The 22,348-nt window shown below is 36.3% G+C and overlaps 1 protein-coding gene and 1 pseudogene across 2 annotated transcripts in view; one reads left to right on the top strand and one right to left on the bottom strand.

Moving 5' to 3' along the window:
• The window catches only part of EXOC4 (exocyst complex component 4), a 970,332-nt gene that overhangs the window by 360,140 nt on the left and 587,844 nt on the right, over positions 1-22,348 (bottom strand). The window lies entirely within an intron of this gene.
• Positions 13,763-17,631, top strand: LOC143679544 (large ribosomal subunit protein uL4 pseudogene; annotated as a pseudogene).

The raw sequence follows: 22,348 nt of genomic DNA, 5'->3' as shown, positions 1-22,348 counted from the left end.
GAGTGACCTACAACACTGTTGAAAAAAAGGACCAACATGTTTATATTGCTAGCAGAAAACAGCCAAGCCACAAAACATAACCTTCACCCTAGTTTACGCTTCCAAATCTCACAAGTGCATCTAATATGAGAAACCTGAACCTTCAGGGACAGAAATGTCCCCTGAACCTTGCTGCAAGAAAAATTAGGAAACACAGACACATAGACACACTTGGAGGAGTCTGGAACATATTCTGAATACCAAATCACTATATCCATCAAAAATAGATTAATCAATAAGGACAATTATGAGAATTCATGGAAAGAATTTCAAAGGTAGGACAGTTTTCAATATTACTTAATTCAGTTGCTCTACAATATCACCAAGGACTCAGGGTCTTTCCAATTTTCTATTATTTTATCAAGACTTCTCCCTTCTTGGTTGAGAACTGGCTGCCACAGTTCTAAGTAACACATGGACATTTCACATAGCTGATAGAAAACAAATGGGGCTCTTATCTTATATAAGTAATCAAGGAATGTCCCCCAACTCTCAACGAGGTTCTCAGCAGACTTCCTCACAAACTCAGTCACTGGAAGTATATTATTTTCCCATGCCCCACACATCACTTGGAATGGAACACTAGTAATATGACTGGCCTGGAAATCATGATGTACCCCCATGGGAGAGGAAACAGCCCCTTTCCTGAGCACACCACTATGCAGAGAGTAAAATCTGAACAAGGAAGAAAGAAGGTAAGCCTGACTTTAGGTAGGCAGTCAACAGACTCAGCAAGTTGCTTACCTCTAACTCTCAGTGTCTTACTGTCAACTTAACATGAGGATGGTAATATATGCTTACTCAACGAACAGGATCATTATTCACAGAGGATAAAATGAATGATATTTGTAAAATCTCAATAGACAAAATGAGAAACCATTATTATAAGGTGGAGCGAGGAAGGAGAGTGTTGTTTTCCAAAAGGACTATCCATTTTGAACAGTGTTAACTAGAAGGGGAAATAATTGTCAGAAAGAAAAGTAATTTGCTGAGACGTGTTTTTGAAGCATTTTATGTTGTCATTGTGGAAAAGGCTAGATTGTATCTGATGCAAGACAACTAACAGACCATGAAACTGCACAACAGTGTTGGAACATTTCCAGAATTTTTTTTTAACAGAGACTCTTGAGCAGTTTTACTATGTTGATGAAAGTGGACTACATTTATGAAGCATGTTTACCACTATCCCAGCAGGTAATAACGGATCAAGAGCCTGAAGTTTAAGGGACAATATTTACTGCTGATGTACATGCTAATATCAAAAGGTGTGGATAATTGGAAATTTCAGGGTCTGAGAGTTTTCAAAGGGTCATAAGCTTACTTGTTACTTATAGAATACAAGCCAGTATAAATTTCTCCAGTCAAGTTCTCAAATTTTTTTGTACTTGCAGTGAAATCTTATTTTTCATAGTTATATGAAAGGTAGCAAGGATTACTTACTATTAATATGCTTATAGTATCTTTCTGTTCACCAAAGTTAATTCACTAAATCAGATTATGTTATAAACTATTTTACAGAACTGACCTCATAAATTGATGATGACACTTTTCAAAGGACTTTCCCACAATATTTCCATTGAATACTCCCTAATTTTGCTATATTAATATTTTAATCCCTCATATATAATGAGCTATGCTATAGGTCTCTCAATCCCACAGTAAGATTAATGATACAATTTTTTTTTTTTTTTTTTTTTAATGGCATGCTTTATTTTATTATTTTTTGTTTGTTTGTTTTTTTTTTTTACATGGGCTGGGGCCGGGAATCGAACCGGGGTCCTCCGGCATGGCAGGCAAGCACTCTTGCCCGCTGAGCCACCGCGGCCCGCCCCTGATACAATTTTATATACTGGTTACGTTTGGAATTTTATCCTTCAGATATTATGAAAATATTGGAAAAACCTTTGGCCCATAGAATATTACCTTTCTGCAATGATAAAGTTATACAAAAAAGGTTAATTTGCTATTACGATAGCTTTGTAATATGCCAACTTGGTCAGGCTGAACTACATTTCCCCAGAATTCTCTTTCCTGTTTCCGTTTAGAGTGAGCTACCAGAAATATTTTTGCTTGAGATTTCAAGGGCAAAAGTGACGCAGTAACTACTGTGTATTTTATACTCAGCAATTGGGCCTTAAAGTGTTGTTTAATAGCCGGCTCAACTACTTGGCATGAGGATGCAGCTGGGCCAGCAACTGCTTCATTTCTCCCTGGATCTTTCTTCATGTGCAGCTTCTAAACCAGCTTGATGTGTCTTTAACAAAATGATGAGGGTACCATTCCTCCAACAGGAAACCCATATCCTCAAGCAGTGAAAACTGACATGAATTCCAGTCCATTCTCATGGGTTCTAGATTGTCCTTGTTCTTTCTGATCTTATATGCATCTTTTCTTCCTGATTGCCTTCCCTGCAGACTTTAAGCTCCAGTATCAGGTGTGAAAATGGCAGCAGAAACTGTTTAACTAGCTTCCACAATTGCACAAGGTCAAATATATATATACAAATACATAAACATACATGCATACACACACAAAACTCCAAATGATTCTGCTACTATGATTGAACATGACTGAATTAAGACAGTATTTACTGCTGTAATTAATTTGTTGTAATATCATCCCATGGCATACTACCTATAAAGATCTTTCTACTAAAGGGAAATGGCCAAAGATAAGGTTTTTTTTTTAATTTTTTTAAGTTCCTGAATCTTTCATGTAGTCAGTGTTCCACAGAACAGCCATCATTACACTTGCTGCTGCAATCCAATAATTGCTAGATGTGTGAATCATGAAGAAATGTTTAGTTAAGGCCTACAGAGGCAAGAAGATTTTCGTATATTTAGGGAAGATTTCTATTTGAAAAAGTTCTAAACTAAGTGGCAGCATTAAAAGCTAAACCTCAATTATCTGCTAAAATTTATTTAAAAAAACTCTTCATTTTCAGCTTATATATGTAGCAGAGAAGGTTAGACTACCGATAGGTATGCCTTAGAGTTACTTCCACAGGACCTCTTTTGTTGCTAAGATGGGGCCTCTCTCTCTCTCTCTCTCTAAGCACAACTCTGCAAGTGAAATCATTGCCCTCTCCGCTATGTGGGACGTAACATATAGGGTGAAAGTCTTCCTGGTGGCATGGGAGATGACTCCCAGGGATGAACCTGGCCCTGGAACCGTGGGATCAACAATGCCATCCTGACCAAAAAGGGGAAAAGAAGTATAATAAATAAGGTATCAGTGGCTGAGAGAGTGCAAATAGAGTTGAGAAACTACTCTGGAGGTCACTCTTATGCAAGCTTCAGTTAAACATTGCTACCTATCGTAGCTTGCCAATCCCCAACCAAAACCATTCCTGCCAATCCTAAAGAATATTTGGGGCATTACATAAGGTTCTACAAAGGTTTCATGCACTATGGTAACTCACCAGAAACCTATAACTTTCCAGAAACCTGGGTCCCTGGACCAGATAAGTCCTGAAATGCAGAGGTGCCAGCCTCTCCAGAACATCAACTGGTTCTATCTCACTATCCCATATTATTGTTAGCCCCTTCCAAAATTAAAAAGTTAGAATGGGCATAACCCAAATACCCCTAAAGAGTGGGAGAAAGATCAAAGCTGGTGGTGGAGTTATACAGAGAAGGTAAGGTTCAACAAATGAGTATGATTGCTGAATCATTATATTGATATTTCTTTTAGTCTCTAGTATCTTAGAATAGCTAGAAGTAAAAACTTAAAATTGTGGAATTGTAACCCATACTAAACTCTGAAATCTGTTCTACAACTAATTGTCATGATGTGCTTTGAATTTTGAAATTTATTACTTTTTTTGTATATATGCTATTTTTCACACATATTGAAAAAAGTCAATTGTGATGATAAATGCACTGCTGTCTGATGTTATTGTGAACCACTGATTATACACTTAGGATGATTACATGGTATGTACTATATAATATATACCAATTAAAAACAAAGGAAATAAAAACTCTTTATTCTCCAACCATTTTTAGGAAACTATGGCACTGCTATAGTAGAAATTTTGACTTTTCAAGACATATATATTAGATAAACTGATTAAATGAGAATAACATACAGAATTTTAACGAGTATGGATTTCTACATAAAGGGAATAATAGAATTATCTTTTGTGCAAAATGATTAATGATGGGAGTCTTCTAAAGAACAACAATTAGCATTACTATTATAGCTAACATTCATATATATGATTCTGAAACAAAATTTTACTGACAGTACAAGCCTGTTCTTTGAGTTTTAGATGTAACATTTCATTTCAGCAACTACTTTATAGGGAGAACTCTATGACTACCTCCCTTATACAGTTGAGGAATCTAAGACACAGAGAGGATAAATAATTACTCCAAGATTACCTAAAAAGAAAATGACAGGACATGCATAAGAACCATGGCATTTCATCACTCTTAGCCAAAATGCCACACTATCATTTTAAAAATGTACACAGAAAGTTTAGAATAAAACTTTTATTTTAGAATAAAAGCTTAAAATACTCAAATGCCCACTCAGCATATAATGACTTCTTGTCTCAATGCCTTTGCTAACATTCCCTGACCCAACCATCTGGTCATAACCCTTTTTTCTTAAGTACCAACCAGAATGTAAGCTTCCTGGGGCCAGGTCCATAACTTCTTCATGCCACTTCAAGATACATCGAAGAGACTTTCATATATTCATACTTCTCATTAGTAAACATTCTGAGGTATTTAGGAAACAACTGGCATAAACCTCTTGGGGGCAAAGACCTTAACTTCTACTTCCTAGCATCCTATAAAATGTACATTGTGGTGTAAAGTTGGCAGCTAATCAATAAATTTGATAGACAATTGGCTTTTTAAGCTAGCAAGATAAAAGGCGAAAAGTACAAAAATCTGCAAAAATGATAGGCAAACACATTCACCAAGTTGCTCATCTCTAGAACAAAGAGGCCTGTCATGAAACTTAGAAGTCATTTCAGATGACTTATTTATTTATTAGTCATCTTATCAACAGATTTATTTCAGAATAAATCCAAGGACATTCTATATGCAATGGACAGAAGATACACAGATCTTGTTATTGCTTTTCAAGGAATGTAGGAGACCAGGGCCTGGACATTTCCCTAAAATTCTGCACACAGCAGCCTGAGTGACCTTGGAAAGTTAATCAAAGTTTAGCCAGCCTCCTTAGGGAGGAAAGAATGTGCAAATTGTCAATGTATGCCCTACATGTTTCCGAGAACCTTGAAAATGTTACTGTTACCTGCCAAGGAAGCCCCTCACTTTACCCATGTTCTCATACTCAATGAAATGTCTTTGTTCAGGCCGCTATAACTGGCCCTGCTGATTTTCACCTAATTGTGGTATGCTGCTTCCACACTACAGAATTTGCTGCCTTAGGACCTGTTTGATTTTTCCTATATGCAAGTTCCCTTAATAAGGTTCATAGCTCAGTCTGTACCTGGTATTTTCTTTGGTCTTTTGGGTGGAAAAGTCCCGTTGGGCCAACATAGATTCAAAATATAAAAGATTCCAGAATGGTTTTGATAAATTAAAAGATAACACATTCATAGTCTAAAAGGCAAGGCAGGTTATGTCATAAAGCCTAATAGTGTCCTTTCATAAAGTATCTTTTTTTTGGTCTTATTAGGAAAAATATACTCCCTACACTGTAAGTATTCATAAACGGCAGTAGAGGTAACTCTAAGAACTTTATATTACATTTTATAGTTTAGATTGTACTTTTGGATCTTCAGTTCTGTCTTGGTCTCCATTGAAGTCAGTTTCTCTCTTCCACAGATATAAAGTGTCAAAATAAGCCATCTATATTATAACATATTCCATATATAAAAAGGAAGACCATTCTAAGAGAATATTTATGTTACTTACTGGGAAGCAATTCAAATGGAATGGAAATAACAATACAAATAGGAGTTGGAAGGGAACTTAGTGGCATGCAGGATCAAATGATACTCAAGATACTTTCTGTAGCATCTTTGGAGATGACAGTAACATTATCCTCAAATAAGAAGAAGCTTAGACAACTTCTAATAATTACTACTTTTAAAACATTTTAAATTGTGTTCTCTGAAAATGATGATCCCAAAACACCGAAATTATGTGTCCAAAATTGTCTATGTAAAATAACAGGTCACGTTGACTGGAACAACTCAGTTTCTTCACACATGCAGAGTCCTTGTGGCAGGAAGTTCAAACAGCAAGAAGTTAGTTTGTCATTTCATTGTCCAAACCCCCACAAATAAAGCTCATTCTACTAAAAGAATTCTTATCATTTAAATTGCTGTAGTAAGTACTATATTGTTCCTCAGTGATGCTAAAGGCAAAGGTAATGATGTATGTTTAATTTTTCCAGCCTTCATGTGTCTTCCAGCATTATAAATGAGTTCATTAACTGTCTCAAATAGATTGGCATTGTTGTTTGCCACTGCTGAGAAATCTCATTTCTTTCAAGACAGTGTAGGACAATTTAATTCAATAATTGAAGATTGTGGGAAGATGGCAGAGTAAAGAGTTCCATGACTCAGTCCTTCCACCGAAACAGCTATTAAAGAGGCAGAAACTCTCTGAAACAACTATTTTGAAACTCCGGAGATAAGAATAACATTGTACAACAGCCAGGGATGAACAGGAAGAAAAGGTTGATAAATTACAGTAAAGCTAGTAAATTGTTCTCTCCACATGGTGTGGTTACCAGGGCATATCCCCAACTCTAACAGCAGGCCACCATGTGATCAAGCCCCTGGCTAGCTCTCTGGTGATGGAAAGGACGGAAAAATCCTCTTCCTCAAGATCAGGGGTGGGTGTGGTTGGTTACTGGTTGCAGCCTTTGATTAGTGAATTCAGAGTGCTGGGGGATTGGCTCTGAGGGTAGCTATTGTTTCAACCTTCCCCAGTTGGGGCAGTACTGGTGGAGACCTAGAAGTTTCGTTTTCATTTCCTCAGGACCGTGGGGGATAGTTAATTGAAGGGCTGCATTTGCTGGGCAACCCAGGAAAGCTTAGCAATGGGTAGCTGTTGGAGAAGCTCTTGGCACCCTTCCAGATTCCCTTCAAGGCATTCTAGAGCTATTCTGTGCCCCCTTCATGGGGGCCTGGCCTTGTTCTGGCAAGGAAAGACTGACTTTGGAAAGTACTCTCTGGTGAGTCCCTTTCCCCAGAATTTTCTTCCCAGATAAAAGCAGCTTGGAACAACCAAAGAAGCATATAAAACTATAAAGGCAAATAGACTCGGACAAAGGCCTGCCTGCCTGCTTCTAAGTCTGAAGAGAAGAGAAGTCTGTCTCCTGGAAACAAGAAAAGACAACCATACTCCTATAAACAGGGGAACTCCCAAATACCTAAAAGCAAAAGCTCAAGACAAGACAGGGACCCAAAAAGACAAGAAAAGCCCTGCATATTGCATTAGTCCAGGACAGTCCTTCCTGATAAGAGGGCTGAAGCTCAAGAAAATCTCAGTTCATTATAAAACCAAGAAACAGACATCTCCAGGAAATAAATCCCAGAGCTAAAATATTAAAATACACAGCATGCAACAAAGGAGGACAAGACAAACAAACAAAAAAGAGTACAGGACAAAGAAACGCAAAATGAAGGCCCATTGAAAAGAAAATGATAAAAATATAGAAAACAACAATGAAGATGAGCATGTGGACATACAAAACAACACCTTGAAAAAAATGATCTTAAAAATTCAAGGACTTGAAGGAAAATACAGAGAAAGAACTAAAGGATATCAGGAAGACAATAGGAGAGTTGACATAGAGAGATAGAAAATTTAAAAGGAAGCCAAGCAGAATTACTTAAATTGAAGACTACAATAGCTGAAAAATGCCCAGGATGTCTTCAAAAGAAGACTTGAGCTGGCAGAAGAAAGAATCAGTGAATTTGAAGACAAGACACTTGAAGTGAGTCAGGCTGAGGAGCAGAAAGATAAATATACAGGTATTAAAAGAGAAAATAGTCTAAAACTCTTCTGGGACACCATCAAGCATGCAATATAGGCTATATGGGAGTCCCAGAAGGAGAGAAAGAATAATACAAAAGGAGTATTTTCAAAGAAATAAGAACAGAGAAGTCCCCAAACTTAGCAAATGAAATGAATATGAATATCTAAGAAGCTCAGAGATACAAAACAGGAAAAACATGAAGAAAAATACAACCTAACATATATTGAACACACTACCAAAGCAAAGGATAAAGATATAGTTCTGAAAGCTATAAGAGAAATGTGTTATGTACAAGGGAGTCACAATTAGATTGAGTGACTATTTCTCACTAGAAGCCAAGGAGGCAAGAAGGCAGTGGATTGAAATAGTTACAGTGCTAAAAGAAAACAATTGTCAGTGAATTTCACATCTAGCAAGAATTTCTTTCAAAACTGAGGGAGAGTTTAAGATATTCTCAGATAACCAAAAACTGAGGGAGTTGATCACCACTAGCCCAGCCCTATTAGCAACGCTTAAGGCAGTTCTTCAGACTGATAGGAAAGGACACTAGACAGTGTTCAAACTAACATAAAGAAATAAAGACCTTGGTAATTATAAATGCCAGTAATAATGTAGTGCATTCCTTGGTATCTCATTCCACTTCTTACTTCCACCCCCATATCAGTAGTGCTAAAATGCAAATACATAAACCGTAATGATAAATCTAGTTTTTTTTGACATACAATATACAAAATATAAGTGGTAACAAGTTAAAAAAAATGGTGGGGGATAGAGGGGGATAGGGAAAGTGTATGTTCACGTTATTGAAGTGAAGCTGGTATCAAACCAAGTATGACTGTTATATATGTAGAATCTTGAATTTTAACCCCATGGTAACCATAAGGAAAGTAGGTGAAAAATATATCCAGAAAGAAATGAAAAGGCACACAATATGGTACAACATACAAAAAGCAAATAAATATAAAAGTAGGTATTAACAGAAGTGAGGGACAAAAAAAGGTACGCTACTTACAAAGGTTAAATAGCAAAATGGCAGAAGAAAATTGTGCATGAATCAGTAGTGACCTTAAATATAAATGGAGAAAACTCTCTATCAAAAGGCAGAGATTGACAGAATGGATAAAAAACAGAACCCAACTATATGCTGTCTGCAAAAGACTTACCTTAAAGTCAAAGATATGAGTAAGTTGAGAGTGAAAGGAAGGAAAAAATATCCACCATTCAAGTAGTAACCAAAAGAGAGCTGGAATGGCTATACCAATATTGGATACAATAGACTTTTCATCTAAAACATTCAGCAGCAAAGTGGCAGGGTACAAGATCAACACCCCCATATCAGTAGTGTTTCTATACACTAACAATGAACAGTCAGAAGAAGAAATAAAAAAAAAACATTCTACGCACAATTACAACTAAAAGAATTAAATATTCAGGAATAAATTCTAACCAACTGTTTTAGCTTCCTAGGCTGTTCAAAGCAGACAGCATGAGTTGGGCTGGCTGTATATTATGGCAATTTAATAGCTTTTGAGGACAAGGAAATGTTCAGATAAAGATATCATCAAGGATGGCAATCCATGGCTCCTCTGCCATATAACAAGGCACATGGCAGCATCTGCTGGCTTCTTCCTTCTCTTCTGAGCTTTATTGCTTTCAGGTTCTTGCTCTCATGGTTTCCTCCCTGTTTGTCTGAAATTCATTCTCTTCTAAAGGACTCCAGTTAGAGGATTAACACCCATTCTGATTGAGGTGAGTCAGAACTTAACTGAAGTAACCTTATCAAAAGGTCCTACTCACAGTCCACATAAGAATGGATTACATTTGAGAACGTGTTTTTTTGAGGTACATATAGCTTCAAAACACTACAAGATGTAAAGGATTTGTGCATAGACAATTACAAAGCATGGCTAAGGGAAATCAAAGAAGAAGATGTAAATAAATGGGAAGACATTCCTTGTCCAGGGATTGGTAGATGAAATATTGTTAAAATGTCAAAACTTCCCAAAGGAATGTGTAGAGTCAATATGATCCCACTAAAGAGTCCAAAGACCTTTTTTGCAGAAATGGAAAAGCCAATCATCAAATGTATATGGAAGGGTAAGGGGCCCCAAATAGGTAAAGCCATCTTGGAAAAGAATAATGAAGTTGAAGAACTCATAATTCACAATTGTATTACAAAACCACAGTAATCAAAACAGCATGATACACAAGGACATATAGACCAATGGAATTGAACTGAGAGCTCAAAGAGCAGCTCTTACATTTATGGCCAACTAATTTTTAGTTTGACATGGTGGCAAAGACAACCCAATGGGGAAACAATAGTTTGTTTAATAAATGGTGTTGGCAAAACTGGATCTCCATTTGTAAAAAAGGAAAAAAATGAGTGGGGGAGGAGAACCCATTCCACACTATATACAAAATGAACTCAAAATGAAACAAGCACATAAATATAAGAGCTAGAATTATCCAACACCTAGAACAATATATAGGGCAGCATTTTCAGGACCTCATGTTAGGCAGTGGTTTCTTAGACTTTACACCCAAAGCACAAGCAATAAAGAAAGATAGATAAGTGGAATCTCACGAAAATTTAAAATTTTGCAACTCAAAGAACTTTATAATGAAAATAAAATGACAACTTACACAATGGGAGAAAATATTTGAAAACTATATATCTTGTAAAGTTTTAACATCCAGCATATTTAAAGAACTCCTTCAACTTCACAACAAAAGACAAACAGCCCAATCAAAAAATAGGCAAAAGACTTGAGTAGACATCTCTTCAAAGAGGATATACAAATAGCCAGAAAGCATGTGAGAAGATGCTCAACAGTATTTGCCATCAGGGAAATGTAAATGTAAATCATGATAACATTTCACATGCATTAGAATGGCTATTTAAAAACACAGAAATAAAAGAAGAGTTGAGGGGATTCAGAGAGATAGGAACACTCATTTAGTGCTGGTGGCAATTTAAAATGGTGCAGTTGCTTGGAAGACAGTTTGGTAACTCCTCAGAAAGCTAGGTATAGAACTACCATATGGCCCAGACATACCACTACTGGGTATAGACTCCAAATAATTGAAAGCAGGGATTTGAACAGTTATTTTCACACTGATGTTCACAGAAGCATTATGTCAATTGCCAAAAGATGGAAACAACCTCTGACCATCAACTGATGAATGGATAGATAAAATGTGATATATACATATAAAGGAATATTATTCAGCTATAAAAAGGAATGAAGTCCTGATATATGCAACAACATAGATGAATTCTGAATACATCAATTTGAGTGAAATAAGACAGATGTAAAAGGGCATGTACTGTATGATTTCACTGATATCAAACAATTATAATAAGCAAACTCACAATGTCAAAACCTAGAACACAGGTTACTAGGGGATGGGGTTAGGGATAGGGAACAGGTAGTTAAGGCTTAAGATGTACAAGGTTCCTGTTGGAAATGCTGGAAATATTTTAGTAATGGATAGTGGTGATAGTAGCATAACATTATGAATGTAATTAACAGCAATGAAATATATATCTGGATGCGATTTAAAGTGGAAATATTAAATTGTATATGTAGTAACAGAATAAAAACAAACAAAAAAAACATGTAACTACACTATGCAAATAGTGAGCTCTAAATTAAACCATTGGATTTCAATTAATAGTATAATTATAAAAATGTGCCCTCAGAAACAGTAACAAATGTTCCACACCAATGCAAGATGCTAGTGGTGGGGTGGTGTATGGGAATCCTGATGCTTTATGCATGATTGTTCTGTAAACCCACAACTTCTTTAATAAAGAAAACAGAACCAACAAAAAAGAAAAAGAATTACTGACAGGCATAGAAAGCATGCAAAGTTAAAAGAATCTAAATATATATTGGTCCAACTCTCTGGTATACTTATTTTGTCACTGAACTTAAAGGCATATTTCAACAATAGGTCCAGGCTGGGAAGATAAGAGCTGGCCTACAAGAAACGTGTATTGTCCCTAATAAACAAAAAAGAAAAGAAACATCTCACTTTTACCTTGTATGGTTCAAAGGGATGAACAATTCATTACACAAGGTCCCGGGATTCTACATGCATTACAATCAGCCACAAACCATCTTTTTATATACAAACACACTTTGGTTAAGTGTTATCCAAACAACCAGAGCCTTAAACTACTAGTTCTTTGTTGGACTTAGAAGTCAAAGGCATGAGACGGAGTCACATAGCCTGGAACATTTATCGTAAAAATCTTCTTAGCTCAGAAAGTCAGAAAAAATTAGTAATCTTCATAAATACCAGAAAAGGAAATGTCAGGGAAAAAAAGGTTTAGAGGCAGGCAATATTTTGGAAATAACAATTTAGCTGAAGGATAGAATCTTTGTAGAGATGTAATAGGGATGGTTTGAAAATGGTGGCAGGAACCTGTTATCAGTGACTAGAATTTCATGCTAATTGTTTGTATTCAATTTAAGTTGATAAGTCATAGAAGCTTTCTGAGGATAGTGAAAAGACTAGAGCTGTACCTGAAAATCAATATGACAGCACTGTGTAGGACAGAGTAAAGACCACTTAAAAGACGATTGCAATTGTCTCTATATAGCCAGAACTGGATTAATGGCTATGAAAAAATAAAAAGGAGAACAAACTAAAGAGCAATTCCTAGGATGAAATCCATAAGATATAGATACTAATGTAGTGGCAAAAGGAAAATAACATTGAATATAAAACTGAGGTTTATGGCATAGATGACTGGGAAAAATAAAGAAGGTAGAAAGAAACAAAAAACAGTTCTATCAAGATAAGCTCTTCTTTGGACATATGAATGTGGAAGTGCCAATAGTATACACAAGTAACAATGTCTAGAAGGTAGTTTATAATGAGGATTCTGGGTTTTGGAAAAGAGAATAGGGTGACATTACAAAAATATAATAGTAAAGTAAGGAAATAATATCACTAATCTACATGATCTCGGCAACCTAACTAGGGTAATAATTTGGGTAGGAGTAGTATTTTCAGAGTAAGAAAAAAGAGGAGTCAAGAGGGCAAAGAAAGGGAGTAGTCAGAAAGATGGGAGAAAAAATACAGTGCAGTGTTCCAAACACAAATATTTATGTGCAGAAGGAAAGTATGCCATCTATTTTGAAAGAACTACTAAGCCATGGAGGATAAATATTGAGGAGAAAACCTGATAGTTTTAGCAATAAGGAGCTGATTATAGTGACCATTTAGACCAGTGGTTGTCAACCTTGACAGCACATCAGAATCATTTGGGAAGATTTTAAACTTATCAATGGGGAGGCTCATCATAGACCAATTAAATGAGAATTTGTTACAGTGGTGAAGGCATTAGTAGTTTATAAAAGCCACCCAAGATGATTCTAAGGGCATCTAGGGTTGAGAACCACAGTTCTAGCCAGACTGACTTGGCAAAATATTCAAAAGAAAAAGAGTAGAGTCACTGGGTGTTAGAGAATAGGTGGCAATAAGAACAGCCACCTATGGTAAAATGGTTAAGAACACTATTTTATAATAAAATGGTGCAGTAAAGAGGGCAGTGACTTGAGAGGACATCAAATTAGGGGAAGGTTTCTTTAGGATAAGAAGAGAATGAGCATGTTTAGAGATAGAGAGAAGGAAGCCAGTGGAAAGAGAGAAAATGAACATCTTATGGGGTGGAATGGAGAGAGGACTGGATTAGGTACATGTGGGATATAATGAAGGATTAAAGGAAGGAAGTATGAAGAAGCTAGAGATTTTTGAAGTAGAAAAGAGCATGCCAGGAGAATGCTCTTCAGGGTCTCACCTGGTAAATTGATGGGGGAGATTTTGGGGTTTAAGAAGTGGAGGACTGGAATATCTCAAAAAGTAAAGAACTTAAGATACTGTTGTATTGAAACAGTGAGCAATCTTCCAATGAAATTAAGTTTCTTTATAAGAAAATACTAGGAAGTTGATTGGAGACTATGGAGAACACTCAAGATGAACCTGTTAGTCATCTGGTAGAGGTTTTATAAACAATGTCTAGACTAAAAGTCAGACTAGACTAAAAGTTAAACATTAACTGCTTTACAAAAAAATAGATAGACTACTTGAATCAAAGTTTCAAATGGCATCTGCATTAAGTCTGGAAAAAACTAAAGACGTGATCAAGAGTTCCAAGCTAGGAATAGGTTTTAAAATATTGAACATAACTAGACTCTACCCCTTAAGAAAGACTGGCAATGAATTGTAAGTCATAAGTTGCATGAAATCAATAGATGAAAACTAGAATATCAAGGTATTACTGGATTTTTTGAAGTCATAGGAAAACTGATGGCATAAAACTAAATATAGTTTTTCCAATAAATACAGTCTAACAGAAACAATGGGAGATCATCTAAAGTTTCAACCTCAAACAGTTTTTGAAAAAAAAGCCAAGAATTATCGTAAGTGAACTTCAAAGATTCCATTTACATTCTGCCAGATCTTATTTAAATAAAATGGAAAACCAATTTATGACCATCCACCATCTCTCTGCTTAATGTGATAATAACTGCACAGATTTAAAAGGTTTAAATTTAAATCCTTTCTAGTACTTGGGATGTTCCCATCAATAATTTGAGCTTTTAAGTGTCACCAACTCTTACCCTAGGCTGCTGAGGGAAGCTGTCCCAGTGATAGAATGAAGCTCTCCTGTGGATAACAAACAACTTACCTGTACAGATTTGACCTGCCAAAGGTGTTACTGTCTAGTGCTTGGTAAATGGCTTGTATAAAAATCCATATATTGAATGAAGCAGAAATGAAATAAAGTCAGAGCAGTGACAGAATGTCAATATGGAGATGGTAAAATAGCCCTTTTAAAAAGTTATCTTTGACACTTTTTTGATGGTAAGAAGTATATTTAACTATCATCTTCCTCTGTCACAAGGCACATTTAGAGAAACAGTAAGAACTATTAGGTGGAACGAAAATTACTCGTTGGTACAATTATCTTCTTGGGACTTCACTATAAAAAAGTTAAAGTTTGCATTTTAAATTATATACACGTCATGTTTGAAAGAGAGAGCAAACAAGCAGAAATATTTCCTTGCCTATAAAACAAGAAAAGATTGTGGTTTTGTCACATGCATACTAGAAGTAGAAGAAAAGGACAAAGAAATTTGAGTAGATCACTAAAAGATTTCTAGAGAGACGTGGTGGGTCACAAATACTAAAAAGGAAGTCATCATAGACATAAAAAAATTAAGTTTAGGGAGAATGATAATTAAAGAGAATGGCATCCAGACTTGTTAATTTTAATGATAACCTCAAAGTAGGAAGTTTAGAATTGACAAGGAGAGGCAGTGAGAGGAAAACACAAAGGTACATGGCATACATGAAACATGAACTCTGATTTTCAGAATATTATGATGAAATTAAATCCTTGGATTCTCATGTCCCTGTGAGGATCCAATATAATAAAAGAAGACTTTTATTATTACATTCTAGAGTTGAGGCAAATGAAGCTCAGAGAGATTAAACCACTTGCCCAGAAGCAACTATATATTAAATGATGGATTCAATCTTTTGTCATGCCATATTCCAAAATATTCCACTGTCCCAGTGAGTGCTTCACCTGGCTAGAATCACAACTATTTTATCTAACCCTTAATCCCCTCTCTCTACTATTTTTCAAGTTAGGTAGTCCTATAAACTAATATAATTTTTTTTTATCATAACCCAGCAATAAACAAAGAGTCTTTAGTGGGCATCTATAACTTTATAAAGAGTCTAAGGAGCAAGACATAATTTTATTTATGTCCAATGTTAAAGAAATCAAAGCAATAAAATATGTTTTAAACCACACCAGAACTTTAATTGAAATACTGTTGCACAAAAGAGAAATTACTACAGGATGAAATTTATTGATATTTTTTATTACCTATGTTAAGTATACTGCTTTTGTATTTAAATATTTTAAAAGTAAATTCTGAAGGAAAATAAGAAACAAAAGAAAAAAACTAGGGGTGAATGGGTAGTTCAGAGGTTAGAATGCCTGCCTTTCATGGGGGAGACCTGGGTTCGAGTCCTGGACCATGCACCCCCACCCCTGAAAAAAAAGAAAAAAAAAACATTGGAGCAGCTAGACTCATTTTGTAATGAATACTAAATGAATCTTGTGAAGTGCAATGAAATTTAAGAGAGAAGTGGGATATTTAATCTTACTAAAGGCATTCCCAGTATTCACTAGGAAGCGACTAATGCAAATCATACTATTGTATATTTGTTAATATGAGTTAATCAAAGCAAAACCGAAAAAAAAAAGGGTACCAAATTACAAATAGTTTGAGTGTTGATATATTTGGAAGCTGCTTTCAAAATGCTTATTGAGCTTTTTCTGTGGGAGCCGCCAGGTTGAGAGGAGCCTGGCTCCCTCCTCTCCCTGTCATGGCGTGCATTTCGTCCATTGATGACGGTGTACTCTGAAAAGGGGGAATCATCTAGCAAAAATGGCACTTTGCCTGCTGTATTCAAGGTTCCCATTAAACTGGATATTGTGAATGTTCACAACAAGTTGTGCAAAAACAACAGACAGCTCTATGTCGTCAGTGAGTTAGTAGGTCATCAAATCAGTGCTGAGTCCTGGGGCACTGACAGAGCTGTGATACAAATTCCTAGAGTTGGAGGTGGTGGGAGGCTGCATGTTTGCACAAACCACAGCATGGCGTTGATGGCACTGTAGAGTAAACACAACACAGAAGCCATGTGCCATCTGTTTGGCCCTGGTCGCTTCACCCTTCCAAGCGCTGGTCATGTCTAATGGTCACTGTATTGAGGAAGTTCCTGAACTTCCTTTGGTGGTTGAAGACAAAGCTAAAGGCTACAAGAAGACCAAGGAGGGTGTTTTGCTTCTTAAGAAACTTACTGCCTGGAATAATATCAAAATGGTCTATACTTTTCAATGAATGAGCACTGGCAAAATGAGAAATCGTTGGTGCATACAGTGCAGGGGATGTGTGTCATCTATAATGAGGACAATGGTATCATCGAGGCCTTCAGAAACATGCCTAGAATTACTCTGTTTAATGTAAGCAAGTTGAACATTTTGAAATTTGCTCCTGATGGGCATGTGGGATGTTTCCGCATTTGGCTAGAAGTGCTTTCTGCAAGTTAGATGACCTGAATGGCACTTGGCATAAATCTACCTCCCTCAAGAGTGACTATAAAGCTCCCGTGCACAGGATGAATACAGACTTTCACAGAACCTTGAAAAGCTCAGAGATCCAAAGAGCCCTCCGCGGACCACGCGAGAAGATTTATCGCAGAGTCCTAAAGAAGAATCCATTGAAAAACCTGAGAATCATGTTGAAACTAAACCCATATGTACAGACTATGTGCTGAAACACCATTCTTCACCAGGCCAGGAATCACAAACTCAGGGTAGATAAAGCTGCAACAGTACTAGAGGCCAAATCAGATGAGAAATGGGTTCCAGGTAGGAAGGCTATAGTCGGGAGGAAAGGAAGAAAGGCTGCTGGTATTAAGAAGCCACAGATACAGAAGCCTCTGGGAAAGAAGTCTGCAGCTACCAAAAAGCCAGCAGAAAAGAAATCTACCACAGAAGAAGAGAAGCCTGCTGTCTAAATTACTTATTCCATAAAACTTAAAATCATTTTGGACAAATTATTTTGAAAAAATACCAGATCAAAGAAGCAGTGAGAAACACTTAAAAAAAAAAAAAAAAAAGCTTATTGGACAACTCATAAATTTTTGGATAAAAATTCCATTAGAGACTTCTGGGGAAAATGGTAGAATCTACAGGACTTGAGGAGAGCACTATAAAGCATCCAAGGAAGAAAGGGATAAAGAGACCAAGAAACTATGATAAAAAAAAAAAACTTGCTCCACAGTGGCTGCCAGCACACATCCCTGATTTTTAAAGCAAGCCATCTTGGGTCTGTCACTGGTTGGCTGTTATGGATAGAGAGGGATGTGGAAAATCCTCTTCCCCAAGATCAAGGAATGAAATGGCCAAGTGCTGATCATGGATTTTGATCAGTGAATATAGATCACTGGGCCCTGACTTGAAAACACTATTTTACCCCACCCCAGACAGTAAATGCTGCAGGTACTGTTTCAGCTCTAACTCTGACAGTGGTGAAGGCAATGTAGGTTTCAACACACAGGACCATCTTTGAGCTGAGTGGAACAGTTGGCTGAATAGTGTCATCTTCTGGGAAGGCCAAGAAAGTACAGCTTTGGGGGAGGTATCAAAAAGGCTTTTTGGCATTTTTCCTGACCCTCGGGACTCTTTAGAACTGGTCTGTGCCCCCTTCATGGGTCCTTGGCCCTATTTTGGCTGGGAAATATTAACTTGGGAAAGCCCTCTCTGGGGTGACCCCTCTAGGTAAAAGCAGCTAGAGGCAATAAACAGAGAGTTAAAAAAAAAAAAATAGCTATATAGGAAAAACAAAAAACAAGTAGAACAGATCAAGCTTCCCAGAGAAGGAACAGAGGAAAGGAAGCTTTCTCCTGAGGGTGAAAAAATTGCACATATAGGGCAATCTTAAAAATTATACTGCATACCCATGGAAAAATCAGATGAAGAAGAATTGAAAAAATCTGATCAGTTAAACACAGGCACTTCTAAAGTTCTAGAATAAGAAGAACCTTAAAACAAAGCCAATCAGCAATAAAAACCTAGGCCAAAGAGAGAAACTGACCATCACAGTAAACTCATCAAGATAACCAGATGGCTAGACATTAGCTAAAAAATAAGCCATACTAAGAAACAGGAATATATGGCCCAGTCAAAGCAACTAGTTAAAACTTCGGAGGAGACATGAAAATTAGAACTAATCAATGATGTTCACACAAATCTCCTAAACCAATTCAAGGAGATGAAGGAAATATAGCTAAAGAGATAAAAGATATGGAATTGAAAGGCACAGTAAGGGAGAATAAAATTACACCAGAGACTTACAACAGCAGATCTGAACAGGCAGAAGAAAGAAGCAGCAAACTAGAAGATAGAACAATAGAAACTGCACAGACAGAACAAACAGAGCAAAGAATGGAAAAAATTGAGGAGGGTTTCAGGGAATGAATTATAGCAGGAAGTGCATAAATACATGCAGCATGGATGTCCATGAAGGAAAAGAAAAGGGAAAAGGGACTTATTTGAGAAAATAATGGTTCAAAATTTTCCAAGTCTTATAGACACAAATATATATATCCAAGAAGTATAATATACTCTACCAAGAGAATAAATCTTAAAAGATCTACTCTAAGACACATACTAATCAGAATGTCAAATACCAAAGATAAAGGGAGAATCCTGAAAGCAGCGAGAAAAAAGTAATTTGTCACACACAAAGGATACACATTAAGATTAAATGCCGATTTTTCATCAGAAACCATGGAGGTGAGAAGACAGTGGTATGATATATTTAAGGTATTAGAATGAGAAAATCTGCCAGCCAAGAATTATTTATCCAGAAAAACTGTTGTTCAAAAATGAGGGATGCAGGCGGGCCACGGTGGCTCAGCAGGCAGAGTTCTCACTTGCCATGCTGGAGACCTGAGTTTGATTCTTGGTGCCTGCCCATGAAAAAAAAAAAAAAAAAGAAGGAACTTTAAATAGTCACAGATAAACAGAAACTGAGAGAGATAGTAAAGAATAAACTTGCCCTATAAGAAATACTAGAGGCTAAATACTTCAGGCTAAAAGGAAAAGACAGGAGAGAGAGGCTTGGAGGAGACTGTAGAAATGAAGATTACTACTAAGGGTAATAAAAAGGGTAAAAAGACACCAAAAACAAAATATGATAAATAAAAACCAAAGGATAAAATGGTTGAAGTAAGTACTGCCTTTACAGTAATAACAATGAATGTTAATAGACTAAAACTACCCAATCAAAAGACAGATTGGCAGAATTAAAGTGGATCCCTATTTCTTGAACCTCTATCTTGCACCTTATACAAAAATTAACTCAAAATGGGTCAAGCATCTAAACATAAGAACCAGGACCAAATTTCCTAGAAGAAAATTTGGGAAGCATGTTCAAGATCTTGTGGTAGGAGTGGGTTTTTTAGAGCTAACACCCAAAGCTCAAGCAATGAAAGAATAAAAAAATGGGTTAAATGGGACCTGCTCATAATTTAAACCTTGTGCTTCAAAGGACTTTTTGAAGAAAGTGAAAAGGTAGCTTACTCAATGGGAGAAAATATTTGGAAAGCACATATATCTAGATAAGGGTTTAATATCCAGAATATAAATAATAAACAATAAAAGACAAACTACTCAATTTAAAAATGGGCAGAAGACTTGAATAGACATTTTTCCATTAAGAAATACAGATGGGTAAAAAGCACAGGAAAAGATGCTCAGCATCATTAAGTATTAGGGAAATACAAATCAAAACCACAGCGAGATATAATTTCACATCTTCTAGAATGGCCAATATGAAGAAAACAGGAAACTACAAGTGCTGAAGAGGATGTGGAGAAATAGGAACACTCATTCACTGCTAGTGGGAATGTAAATCGGTGCAATTGCTGTGGAAGACAGTTTGGTGGTTCTTCAGAAAACTAAGTATGGAACTGTCATATGATCCTGCAATCCTGCAACTAGGTATATATGCAGAAGAACTGAAACCAAAGATGTGAAAAGACATTTGCATACCGATGTTCCATGTAACATTATTCACAATTGCCAAAAGATGGAAACAACCCAAGTGAGCATCAACTGATTAACGGATAAACAAAATGTCATATACACACAATGGAAAAAGGTGTAAAAAGGAATGAAGTCCTGATGTATGTGCACATGAATGAATCTTGAGGACATTGGGCTGAGTAAAATAAGCCAGACACCAAAGGACAAATACTGTATAATCTCACTGATATGAACTGACTATAATAAGCAAACTCATGGAGTTAGTATCTAGAATATAGGTTACCAGGGGATAGAATGGGAGTAAAGAATGGGGAGCTGATCCTAAATTTGGGCAGAATTAAGTTGATTGTAAATGTCTGGAACAGACAGTGGTAATGGTAGCACATTATTGTAAATGTAATTTACAGCCCTGAATTATATAGGTGGGTGTGGTTGAAACAAGTTTCTTGAAGGAAAGCTAGAGGATAAAACATGGGACTATGTAACACAGTGAACCCTTTTGTGGATGATGACTGTGGTTAAGAGTACAAACTTGAGAATTTTCTTTCATGAACTATGTATGTCACTATTACAAGATGTTAATAATAGGTTGCTATATGGGAAAAATACACCTAATGCAAACTATGAACCATAGTTAACAGAAATTTTTTAATATTCTTTCATAACTTGCAACAAAGGTACCAGGTCAATGCAAAGTGTCAACAATAGGAGGTATATGGGAATACTGTATTTTTTACATGATTTTATGTAAACCTACAACTTCTCTAATTAAAAAAATAGGGCGGTGCCATTGTGGCTCAATGGCAGAATTTTCGCCTGCTATGCTGGAGACCCAGGTTTGATTCCTGGAGCCTGCCCATATCAAATATAAAAAAATAAATAAATAACAATAATTTGAAATTATGCTAAGTGAAAGAAATCAGACCCAAAGTACTACATATGGTACGATTACATTTGTATAAAATGTAAGTGTAAATAAATCTATGGAGACAGACTTCCATTAGTGGTTATTTTGGACTGGGGAAGGATAGAGAGATTAAGAGGTGACTATAGGGGTATAGGCTTTTCTTTCTGGTGTAATGAAAATGCTCTAAAATTGTGGTGATGAACGCACAATTCTATGATTTACTAAAAGCTGTTGATTGTTCACTTTGGATGAAGTGTCGCTTTGTATGAAGTGTACGGTATGTGAATAAAACTGCTTTAACAACAACAAAAACAAATCCTTGAGAAAAGGGACTTGACTTCATCTCTACTATAGGCTCAAAATTTAGCAAATAATAGAAGGAAGAGAGGGAGGGAAGAAGAGAAGAAAGGGAAGGAGCAAGGAGAGAAAGAAACTAATGGTTTTATAAATAATTAACACATCCAAACAGTCATCCAGGAAACAATCTGAGAGCTGCCAAAACTGAAACAGCTAGTAACTCACCAAGTATACTGGATTATTTGAAAAAGCTAATTTTTCCAGCACCATGTTCAGTATATATAGTGGAACTATTAATATCATCTTACTGATCTATTATCTGTTAGCAAAGAACAATGGAAACATTGACTATTTCAGCCAAGGATCATCCTAGGGAATTAATCCCAAGGCTCCATACTTGAAGATCCTGCTGGTTAACCTCTAAGATTGCCTCTATAAGGTCCCTGTCTAGGTGGAAAATACAGTTTCAGCCTGATTTT

This window comes from Tamandua tetradactyla, chromosome 1 (genome assembly GCF_023851605.1).
Source record: "Tamandua tetradactyla isolate mTamTet1 chromosome 1, mTamTet1.pri, whole genome shotgun sequence".
NCBI lineage: Eukaryota > Metazoa > Chordata > Mammalia > Pilosa > Myrmecophagidae > Tamandua > Tamandua tetradactyla.
Note: the sequence above shows the minus strand (reverse complement) of the source record. Positions and strands in the feature narration are given on the sequence as shown.